Consider the following 11,456-nt stretch of genomic DNA (forward strand, 5'->3'; position numbering starts at 1 on the left):
AAAAAAAAAAAAAAAAAAATTAAGAACCCAAAGATTTTAAGTGGTTTTATCTCATGATCTTCAAATGGATTCAAAATTAAAACTGAAAGTTAAAATATATATTAATTCAAAATAGCTATATTTTTATTATATTTTAACTGAAAATACACCTATGAAAGACAGCCGTATATTTTCTTTTCTCTGTTGTGTTTTTGTTTTTTTTTTTTTCTAGACCCAGTTTCGCTCTTGTCGCCCAGGCTGGAGTGCAATGGCGCAATCTCAGCTCACTACAACAGCTTCCGCGTCCTGGGTTCAAGCAATTCTCCTGTCTCAGCCTCCTGAGTAGCAGGGATTACAGGCACCTGCCACCACGCCTGGCTAATTTTTGCATTTTTAGTAGAGAGGGGGTTTCACCATGTTGGCCAGGCTGGTCTAGAACTCCTGACCTCAGGTGATCCATCCGTCTCTACCTCCCAAAGTGCTGGGATTACAGACATAAGACACTGCGCCCAGCCAGATAGCTGTATATTTTCTAAAACCAAAATGTTAGTGAGAACAGTGGCATCGTTTTACACTTTTGCAAATCTCTTTACTGTCTGGCTTGTAGAAGACAGCTAGATTCTCAGCTGCTTCTGCATTCAACCTGTTGCAATGGGTTGCTTTGGTTAAAATATGTGATGAAAACTCAGCTTCATGATGTATGTAGTTGGGAAAGAGAGGAATATTTTAATAGCCTTTTCAGTGAATTGTGGCTATTGTTCTTTCTTCCATACCAAAACTCGAGGTGGTAGTTTCTTAAAGGTTAGTTACTACGTGGACGTTTCATACTCTGTTAACGTTACACTCCACTGGTTTGCCTTGCACTTTGAATAGATCTTTTATTCACGCATGATTTTGTAACAGTACGTATTGGTCATTTGGAAAATATTGGTTCACCGAGTTATGCAGATCTCCCAAATGTTGACACATTTCATTATACAATATTTTTTAAAAAGCACACTCATCAATGCTATCACTGGTCTCATTAGAATTGAAAGCTTTCAAACTCACTGTAGGTAGATATCAGTTTTCCAAATCCTAATTTTCACTTGAAGACGCTAATTTTGTCATTGGCAACAAACACTAATTTTCTTTTCCTTGCATTGATAGGCTCACTTGATTCACTTTTGAGAAAAAGTATGCCAAAGACCCAAGTCTGATAACTATAGTTTGTCATTTGTTCTTTTAAGTAAAACTGTTGTTTGGTGCATTCAGTTCACAATTCAATTGAGTAAGTGCTTTTCCTTGAGATAAGCATACTTCCCATTTTGTCACACAACATATTTCAAAGACATATAATCAAGGCTTAAGACTTAGTAAAGTTAATAATGTTACTGCTTCTTCTAGACAATATAAAATAATCAGTACAGTGTGGTACCGACATAAAGACATATAGATCAAAAAATGTTCAGTATCTTTTATTTATTTTATTTTTTTTTTGAGACGCAGTTTCAGTCTTGTTGCCCAGGCTGGAGTGCAATGGCTCAATCTCAGCTCACTGCAACCTCCGCCTCCCGGATTCAAGTGATTCTCCTGCCTCAGCCTCCTGAGTAGCTGGCATTACAGGCATGTGCCTCCATGCCCAGCTATTTTGTATTTTTAGTAAAGATGGAGTTTCTCCATGTTGGTCAGGCTGGTCTCAAACTCCCGAGCTCAGGTGATCCGCCTTGCCTCAGCCTCCCAAAGTGCTGGGATTACAGGCGTGAGCCACTGCGCCCAGCCGATGCTCAGTATCTTACAGGCATGAATCCAAAATAGATCTGTATATATATGGTCCACTGATCTCTTTTTTTATTTTTTGTAGAGATGGGGTCTTGTCATGTTGCTTAAGCTGGTCTCAAACTACTGGCCCCAAGTGATCCTCTTGCCTCAGCCTCTCATAGTGTGGGGATTACAGGCATGAGCCACCACCTCCATCTTCACAATCCATTGACTTTTGACAAAGATCACAAGTTAATTCAATAGAAAAAGGACAGTATTTTCAACAAACAGTGCTGGGACAATTGGAAATCCGTAATCAAAACAAGAACAAAGACAAACAAAGCTCAACTTCTTCCCTTGCACAGTTTAATAAAGCAAAATGGATCATAGAACTAAAGTAATAGCTACCGTTATAAAACTTCTAGACAAAAACATAAGGGGAAATCTTTGAGGGCCCTGAGTTGGGTAAATATTTTCTTAGATAGGACTCAAAATGTACAAACTATAAAAGAAAAAATAATTTATTTTATCAAAATGAAAACTTCTGTTCTTTGAAAGGCACTGTTAAGAAAATGAAAAGATAAGAAACAGACTGTGAAAAATATTTGTGCTCTTACAACTCAGTGATAATAATGCAAACTCATTTTTTAAATGGTCAAAAAGGCCAGGCATGGTGGTTCATGCCTATAATCCCAGCACTTTGGGAGGTGGGAGGATCACTTGAGCCCAGTAATTCAAGACCTGCCTGGATGACATAGTGAGACCTTGTCTCTGTAGAAAATAAACAAATTAGCCAGACATGGTAGTGTAGGCCTGTAGTCCCAACTACTCAGAAGGCTAAGGTGGGAGGATGGCTTGAACCCAGAAGGTCAAGGCTGCAGTGAGCCTTGTGCCACTGCACTCCATCATGAAGGACAGAGTGAGACCCTGTCTCAAAAATAATTTCAATTAAAAAAAAAAGGTCAAAAGATTTGAATGAATACTTCACTAGGGAAGATATATGAATGGCAAAAAGTCCATGAAAAGATGCTCAAATCATTAATCATCAGGAAATTGCATATTAAAACCACAGTAAGATGCCATGGTACACTTATTACAATTGCTAAAGTTTAAAAGGTTGATAAGTTGGTGAGAATGTAGAGCAACTAGAAGTCTCAAAATTGCTGATCAGAATGCAAAATAGTACAACTTTGGGAAACTGGAAATTTCTTATAAAAGTACCTATCATATGCTCCAACAATCCCACTCCAAAGTATTAATTCAAGAGATATGACAATATACGTCTACACAGAGATCTGCATGTGAATGTGCATATCAATTTTATTCATAATACCAAGAAACTGGAAACAGCCTAAATGTCCATCAACATGTAAATGTTTAAGCAAATTATGTGTCTGTACAATGAAATACCAATCCATAATAAAAATAAAATAACTACTGATACATGAAATCACAAAACAATGATTTTACTGCTTCACAAGGACAGAAAACCAAACATTGCACGTTCTCACTCATAGGTGGGAACTGAACGATGAGAACACTTGGACACAGGGAGGGGAACATCATACACTGAGGCCTGTCGTGAGGTGGAATCTGGGGGAGGGATAGCATTAGAAGAAATACTCAATGTAAATGACGAGTTAATAGGTGCAGCAAACAAACATGGCACATGTATGCCTATGTAACAAACCTGCACGTTGTGCACATGTACCTTAGAACTTAAAGTATAAAACAAACAAACAAAAAACAGATGCCTTTAAAAATAAAAATAATAATAATTTTACTGCTTCACCAAGGACTTTTAAAGTGAAACTGAGGCTGGGCATGGTGGCTCAATCCTGCAATCCCAGCACTTTGGGAGTTTCAGGTGGGTGGATCACTTGAGGTCAGGAGTTCAAGACCAGCCTGGCCAACATGGTGAAATCCTGTCTCTACTAAAAATACAAAAATTAGCCAGGCGTGGTGGTGCGCCCATGTCATCTCAGCTACTCAGGAGGCTGAGGCAGGAGAATCACATGAACCCAGGAAGTGGAGGTTGCAGCGAGCTTAGATCGCGCCGCTGCACTCAAGCCTAGGTGATAAAGTGAGACTTCATCACAAAAATAAAAATAAATAAATACGGCAAAACTGGCCCTTTTTTTTCCTCCTATTGTTACTATTCACGCACCACGGTGGAGAAGAATACAAAGATTACTGGTACAGTTGGGTGCCGTGCCTTGATTTATGCTTAGGTGCCAACAGTTTCACCCACTGTTGCTCTTACGTAATGTGCAAATATCGATAAAGTGAAAGTGGCAAATAACAACTTAGTATTCTTAGGAAAATAGCTTTTGCCTTGTGTATCTCCTGTAAGAGTCTTAAAGATTCCCAGGGATCTGCAATCAACACCCTGAGAATTGATGTTCAAATTAATTAGAATAGTCACATTGACTTTTTAAAAATGACACTTCTTTTTAGATATCACTCAAAGGCATGTAAAATGCTTTCATAAATATCCCATGGAAAAAAGGAAGACCGACTCCATCTGCACTATTTGCTTTACTTCCTCGAAAAGTAAAAGGGGGGCTGGGGGAAGGAGAAACCGAGTAGTCCCCTGGGAGTGTGTTCGGCATGTGAAGCCATCCATCATGCAGTCATGGTGAGCAGATGCAGGCCTAGGACCAAAAAGGCAAGTGGCGCTGGGAACTCAGGGCCCTTCGTCACCTTTCCCTACACAATCCCACTGGCTATACATCCCTCCACAACACAGTCATACTGACACACACACACACACACACACACACACACACACACAGTCAGGCCAGCCCCACACGCCACGGCTAATCTCTCACAACAAGCCCAACCATGGCTGCACTCACACAATACAATCACACAGCCACACCAAAGTCACAAAAAAGCCAACACACCAGGTCACACTATTCTATATTCACAGATGGAGAATCTCAATGGCCATACATTCAACCATAGGTATACTCAAACTAGCAGAGTGGCTCATAATGTAAAACATCTACTGGGCCCTGTGGCCATGCCAGCACATCCCCCCAAGTATATTGTGCATGGGGTGAAATAATAGCTTTTGGACACAGGCCAACCTGAATTCAAGTTCAGGTTTTGGACACAGGCCAACGTGAATTCAAGTTCACGTTCTACCACTTATTAGTTCTGTAACCTGCAGCCAATTATTTAACCTGCCTGAGCTCTCATTCTAGAAAATGCAGGTAATTCCTACTTTGAAAGCCTGATGTGATGGCATAAAATAATCAGACAAGGGGCAGCACCTTGTCTGGCCCAATGTGTCCTGGGGATGCAGCTGTAACTGCCATGTATGGCTTTTGTCACCAGAGGGCACCAGGGCCACAATGTGTCTGGGGAGACTGCTGGAAGAAAATATGCCGAAAAGGCCAGGATTCCTGGGGAGTTTCGGGGTGAGTACAGACAGGGTAGGTGTGGGATGTGTGTGGGGCTGGGCAGTTTTTGGAAACCCCAGCTAGGCCCCGGCCATCCAAGTGTGCCTCTGGGTATGGTGGGCAGCTACCGGGGAAGATCGGATCTAGGAAGGAGGATGGATGAGTGCTGTCTATGAGCCAGGCCCTCTTCTGTGCCGATTTCACACACATTAAATCCTTTAATCCCCACAACAATACCGTGGTTGATAGTCACTGCTAATATTAATAGTATTCCTGGTGAGGAATATTGAGGAAGTGAGGTCTGCTTACATAGCCATTAAGTGGAGACCTGGAATACAAATGCAGACAGCCTGGCTTCAGAATCCATGGCCCTAACCACAGCTCCACACTGCCCCCAACAGTGACCCCGCATCTCCCCTTGCTGGGGTTCTGCCTGACCCTGGCTTTCTTCCCTGGAGTTCAGCCAGCCCCAGCTGGCCTTTCCCCTCTTCCGGCCTGCTCCCCACCTGCTCCCTGGGCCAGCCCATGGTAAGAGGCTTATCACATATGTGTGGGGGACAGATAAGGCAGGGCCCCGCACAGGGCTTATCCAGCCCTGCCATCCCTGCTGGGGAGCTGCCAGCAGATGGAGCCCCGCCCGGGGGCCTTGGGTCGCTCCTTGTGATGCCAGAGCTCTTTATGATGTCATCATTTGTAATGACATCATTGCTCTGTCCCTCCTTTGAGTCTGAGAGGGTTACTCAGATAGGAGATGGGGAAGTGGAGTCAGACAGGAGCTCTACCGAGGCTCTAGGTCAGTGGGCCGGGTTGGGCTGGAGTGGAGGAGGGAGTGGTGCCAGAGGATCCTCCCCAGGGCAGATGGCTATTTTTGGTGTCAACTGCTCGGCTTATAGCCACCCCTCTTCCTGTCTTCCCAATCCAAAGAGGCTCTGGGTCCAGCAGGGGCAGGAGCAGTGGGAGAAATCTTTAGCCCTGCTGCAGGGCAGCTCTGGGGTCAGTCTCTAGCTCAGGAACCAGTCTGTTCCTCCCTACAGGGAGGCCTGACCCTCTGTACCTCGGGTCTGAGGGGAAGGGGGGCCTTACTTCCAATCCTTGAAATAGCAGTGAGGCAAAGAGGGATTATTAGGATGGCTAGACAGACAGACATTGCCAGACCCGCCATTATAGTCACACACATTAACTTGCTGCTGTGGGCTGCAGGCACAGCCTCACGCCAACACCATCACACAGCCATTCATTCTCATAGCCATGCCCGCAGCCACACATGGACCACAGACAGCTGAGCCACACGGACATACCAGCTCAGGCACAATGTCATCACCTGATCCATCTGGGAGAACAGGAACCCCTTCTCTCTCACGGTTGTACTCCCAGAGAGTAGCTCAATTCCCAGCACATGGCAGATGCGCACTAATATTTGGTGAGTGAATAAACGGACATTAAATGCCACAGGGCCTGTGACCAGGCAGGGCTGAGGCCAGAGGAAATGCCATCCCACCTGCAAGTCTGCTCGACCTCTCCAGACCCAGGATGGGAGCATCGAGGAAGCTGCCAGCACTACCCCAGCCCCAACTTCAGTCACGGCCACTCCTCAGATAACAGGTCCTTGAAGGGACCTTGGTAATGCAGGGGCCCCACTCCCTCCCTCTAGGTCCAGTGAACTGAAACACTGGCACTCTGAAAATGGGAGGTTATGAACATGGGGTGGTCTGGATGTTGGGTACCCCAGGCCCCCTGGGAATTGGGCACTGGGGGCTCTGGGGTTTGGGTCCTTTACAGTGTTGGGTGCTCTAGCACCCATGACATTGGGAATTCGGGACTTCGGGAGCTCAGAGCTATTTAGGAGTCTGGGTGTTGAAAGCTCCTGAGATTGGGGCTGCCCCTGGGACAAGGCCAAAGTCAATCCTTCCTGTCCATATGCCGGATTTTACCTGGAGCCACGGAGGTCCGGCCTGGAACCCCTGTTCTGAGCCCCGTGATTGGCTTCTGCTGCCCCGGAGCTGGGGTGGCGGGGCTGGGGTGGCAGGGTTTCAGGGTGAAAGAAACCACAATAGGATGGTCTAAGGGATACCTGGAGCCCCAGAGACAGTTCTCGGATCTGGAACCAATCTAACCCGCTTCTCTGCATTGGGACAGGGCAGGGGAGGTGCCAGACACTGACCACTGGGCTCCAGGTTCAAGAAAGGAGGAATCTGAGAGCAGAGCCCAGGCAGGCACCTCCCAGTAATGCTTCCCGGCTACTGAGGCTGGGGTTCTAAGGAGGTGGAGACCCCTAGCCATGCCTGGCTTCAACTACAGGCAATGTCCACCTTCCCCCACATTCTCAGCAGGTCCCCAGGACCCATCCATCAAGGTGCCCAGGGCTCCCAGGTCTTGCAGTGACCACCAGAAGTGGCCCAAGTCTGGCATTATTCGTATTCCTACTAGACACACACCTAAACTGACTTACGTGCATCCCAAAACAGAGGCCTTGATCCTGCAGGCTGATGACACCACTGGAGGAAACCAGCCAGCCCCCCCGGGGGCTCTGACACTGGATGCAGCCCTCCCAGGAAATAGCTCCACTGGCTGCGGTAACTGGAGGCTCCTGAGACACATCTCAGCCTGCAGTGGGTGGGCCCCCCGGCCCGCTGCGGCCCTGCCCCAGGAAGAAGCAGGCCAGTCAAACTGGCTGACCCCATCAGTCCCCCCATCCCCTCCCCCGCCCCAGTCTGTCCTCAATCCTGATCCCCCTGCTCGCCCCACAGTGGCCCAGGCTGGCCATGCCCTTCCCACCCTGCCGGCCAGCTGCTCAGAGCCAGGGGCTCACAGCCAGGGACGGAGGCTATCCCAGCTCTGACCTGGGCTGGGCCCAAACCTGCCTCCTTTGGGCCTCATTCTGATTGGAAAAAAACAGCCTCTCTAGTCCCTGTCTCAAGGAGATGGCTTTTCAAACCAGAATCTTTCTCACAAGTGCCTCCTCAGGACACAGCTCACTGTGCGGTTTCCTGAAGCTCTTTCTGGGTCAAGGTGGGTAAAACACACATCCATGAATCTGTTTCTATGTATACAAATAGACTTTGTGCCCTGCCAGTGTTAGTTTAATAAAGCCCTCTGGCCAACATCCCCAATCTTCCTAAACACTCCAAGGAAAATGTTCTCTTTTCTTCACCCCACGGGCTAAAGTGCTAGGCTGCCTCCCTGTCCCCAGGTTAGTCCCCAAGCCTTCCTCTTTCTGACGGAGCCTCAGAGCGCTGGCCCCTGAGCACCCATCCCCCTCTCTTCTAACTGCCCAGGCCCCAAGCCCCTGGCTTGAGGGCATCCTGGAAGTCTTGCTCTCAGCACCCTACACCTGCCTCCCTTCATATGGATTCCCTGAGCCATGAAAACTCTCAGAATCTTCACTGTGTTCTTAGCGCTGAGTGCCCTCTTCTAGGCCTGTCCCCACCCCAGCCTACTGCTGGAAGGGAGAAGGAGGGAGGCCTTTTCCCCTTCATACTCTTCCTTGTCTGCCTTCCTCTACTTGGGGGCCTCTTCAACATCCTCCATCTGCCTTCCCTGGGGTAGTATCCCTTTTGATGAGCCCTAGGGAGGAGGCAAGGAGGAAGATCCTAAAAACAATTTATGGAGGAAGTTAAGTCCTGGCAGGAGAGATGTAGAGGGCTTGGACCCCATCTGCCCAGTCCCAGGAATTGGGCACACACACAACTACACAGACCTGCTGCAGTGCACACAGTCTTCCACAGATGCACCTACACAAATACACAATCAGGGGCTCAGGCGTCTGGGGGCACAGACACAACAGGTTGCCCAGATCCAGGTGTGTGTGCACACAACTCACACAAGAAACACCTGCACTTGGTTTGTAGAATAAAAATCCCAAGCATACTATATCTACTAGGTTTGGGGACAAAGTGAAAATGAAAATAATCTTGCTGATAAGACTAAGGTGTCTTCCCAGATCTGATCCAATGTGAATAGGAGACGACAGAGAGCTGTCTTTGTACTTTGGCTCTGAGAAAGGTTTGTGGAATGGACTGCGTGTGGCCTGAAAGAGCTTGCATTGCAGGGAATGCCTGGGCTTGATGCCTGTTATCTTGCTCAGTGCCTCTGATAAATTAATAAACTGCAATCTCACTCAACAATTGGTTTCACGTGAGTTTGGCATGTATTGGAGGCTGACAGTCCCAAGGAAAAAAATTAAACTGTTTCCTGACCAGAAAATGGTGAGGACTCAGGGTCCAAAGTAGAAATTGCCTCTGTAGGTTGGGCCCCTTCCCTGAGCAGATGCCCCACTCAGGTTGGGGCAAAAACCAGTTCCTCCAACAGTACTAACTGGCCACTTTCCCTGAAAGGTGGTGGCTCTCACAAGGTATGCAAATGTGGGAGCCTCATTCCAAATGCCAGGCACCACTCCCCAGAGGCAGCCTGGAGCAATGGGCTTTATATACACACACATGCATTTCCTTAGCCCCTTCTCTCCATTTCACAGAGGAGGAAACCGAGGCTCACAAAGCTCCTTTTGGCAAAGACTTTTTTTTAGCTGAGATTGTAACCCAGGTCTGTCTCACCGTGGAAGGAGGAGGGATCCCAGGTTGGTGTCTGCAGCCCCTGTAACACCACCTCAAAAGTAGAGCTGACCAAGCCGGTGGTCCAGGAGGTAAATTTGAGAAAGGGCTCCAGGGAGCCCTCTAGTTCCAAGGAGTAGGACCTAGGCCTTACCCAGCAGTGCCCACAGTCTCTAGCGGCTCTGCTCCAAAGGGAATGGAATTTGCTCTGACTTCTCTCTAGGGGAAACGCAGGCGCAGAAGGCCAGGGGCCTGGAGGGCTAACTCCAGCCTCAGCCCCCCAAAGTGCCCCAGGCCTTCTGGCTTTATTCCACCCTAGCCCGAAGGGGACCACATCTGCTTGCTCAAGGGCCCCAGCTGGAGGGCAGCAAGCCAGGGGCGGAGAAGGGGGTTCCTTTGTGGAGCCCACTCCCAGGGGTTCATGGGGATCAATCATCTGAAAGCTGGAGAGACTTGTAATTTTATTCCCTGGGAGGAGGAGCCTGAGAAGTCTGCACGGGGGGAGGGGATGGGATGGAGAGGGGAGGACGGCCAGGGGAGCTCTTCGGGTAGGGGAGGGACTTGGCTAGATCTCCCAAGCCTTCTCCACTCTTCAAACTTTCACCAAACTCTTAGCCCCCGCCTCCCCGAAACCAAAACACAACAGGCTGTGGAAGAGCTGCGAGCGGCGCGGCGGGGCGGGCGCGGCACAGAGCCTCGGGAAGCTGATGCAACTTTCACTTTAAGAAAGCCACCTGGGCGCACCGCGGTGCGGACCCAGCACGCCTGGGCAGTGGGCTGCAGCATGGTAAGGGGGCTGGGGGAAGGGGACGCTGGGGCCCGCGCCTCCGTCGGTCCTGCCGTCGGTCTGAGCCGACGCGGGGCTGAGCCCCAGGACCAGCGTGTGCGCGTGTGTGTGTGTGTGTGTGATCGCGCATGTATGCGGGCATCTGTGGGTAAGAGTGTGGGTGCACGCACCGGGATGTCTGTCTCGCCGCAAAGGTCGCGGTAGGTGCGCGCGGCTGGGTGTCACCGCTGTCACCAAGGAGCTGAAGCGGGAGGGAGAGGGAAGGAGGGGAGCTCCTGCGTGGGGTGGGGGTGGGGGGCGCCAGACGCCGGTTCGATCGGGGGCGGCGGGCGCAGGCTGTGCGGGTAGCGCCGGAGCCAGAGCGTGGCACGGTCCGTCCGGAGAGCCAGTGGTTCTGCGCTCTGGGGGCCTGAGGGGGTCGATAGTCGGCCGTGCCTGCGCCTAGCGTGCGGGCTCCCGCTCGCTCCAACGCCTCTCAGCGCCCGCTAGCCTGGCTGCCTATCTGGTCCCTTTAGCCGGACTGCCTCCCTATCTGCCCTCCCGGCGCCGGTGCCGGTCCCCGTGCCCGTGCGCCCGCGGGACCTGGGAAGCCGCGCGGGAGAGTCCTGGCGCACTCAGCCTCTCTTTGTCCGCGCTCTGGCCGCGGCTTTGGGAAGGGACTGCGAGCGAGCGAGGAGTTCTTTGGGGGCTGCTACCCTGGAAAGAATCCGTGCCCTCCCCACCCCAACCCTCATTACCGGCACGCCTAGGGCGGGGCCGGGCGGCCGCAGGTGAGGGCAGCGGCCTAGCAGCCCTGGGCGCCCACCCCCGGCCGGCGCTCCGCACCCGGCAGCCACTGCAGATCGCGAGCAGGCGGCGGGGCCGGGCGGGAGAGTGGGGCTTGCCCCGAGGGCCGGGAGGGGCCGGAGCCGGCCCGGGGGCGGGGCCGTGGGGCGGGGACCTCGGCGCCCCGGTACTTTTCCACCGCAGGGGCCGGGGGCGGGGCCGCCGCCTCCA

General features: G+C 50.3%; 1 protein-coding gene across 3 annotated transcripts in view; it reads left to right on the forward strand.

The window, feature by feature from the left end:
• Positions 1–5,833: 5,833 nt before the first annotated feature.
• SLC6A9 (solute carrier family 6 member 9) overlaps positions 5,834–11,456 on the forward strand; it is a 41,087-nt gene continuing 35,464 nt past the window's right edge. The window contains exons 1-2 of one of the 3 annotated variants that reach the window (XM_017881858.1): positions 5,834–5,919; positions 6,579–6,728. The gene's annotated coding sequence lies outside the window, so the exon portion shown is untranslated. Of the gene's footprint in view, positions 5,920–6,578; positions 6,729–9,684; positions 9,700–10,266; positions 10,461–11,456 lie in introns of those variants that run through there. The other 2 variants (XM_017881857.1, XM_017881860.1) reach the window with 2 other exon arrangements.

Source organism: Rhinopithecus bieti, unplaced genomic scaffold (assembly GCF_001698545.2).
Source record: "Rhinopithecus bieti isolate Rb0 unplaced genomic scaffold, ASM169854v2 scaffold_12155, whole genome shotgun sequence".
NCBI classification, from domain to species: Eukaryota; Metazoa; Chordata; class Mammalia; order Primates; family Cercopithecidae; genus Rhinopithecus; species Rhinopithecus bieti.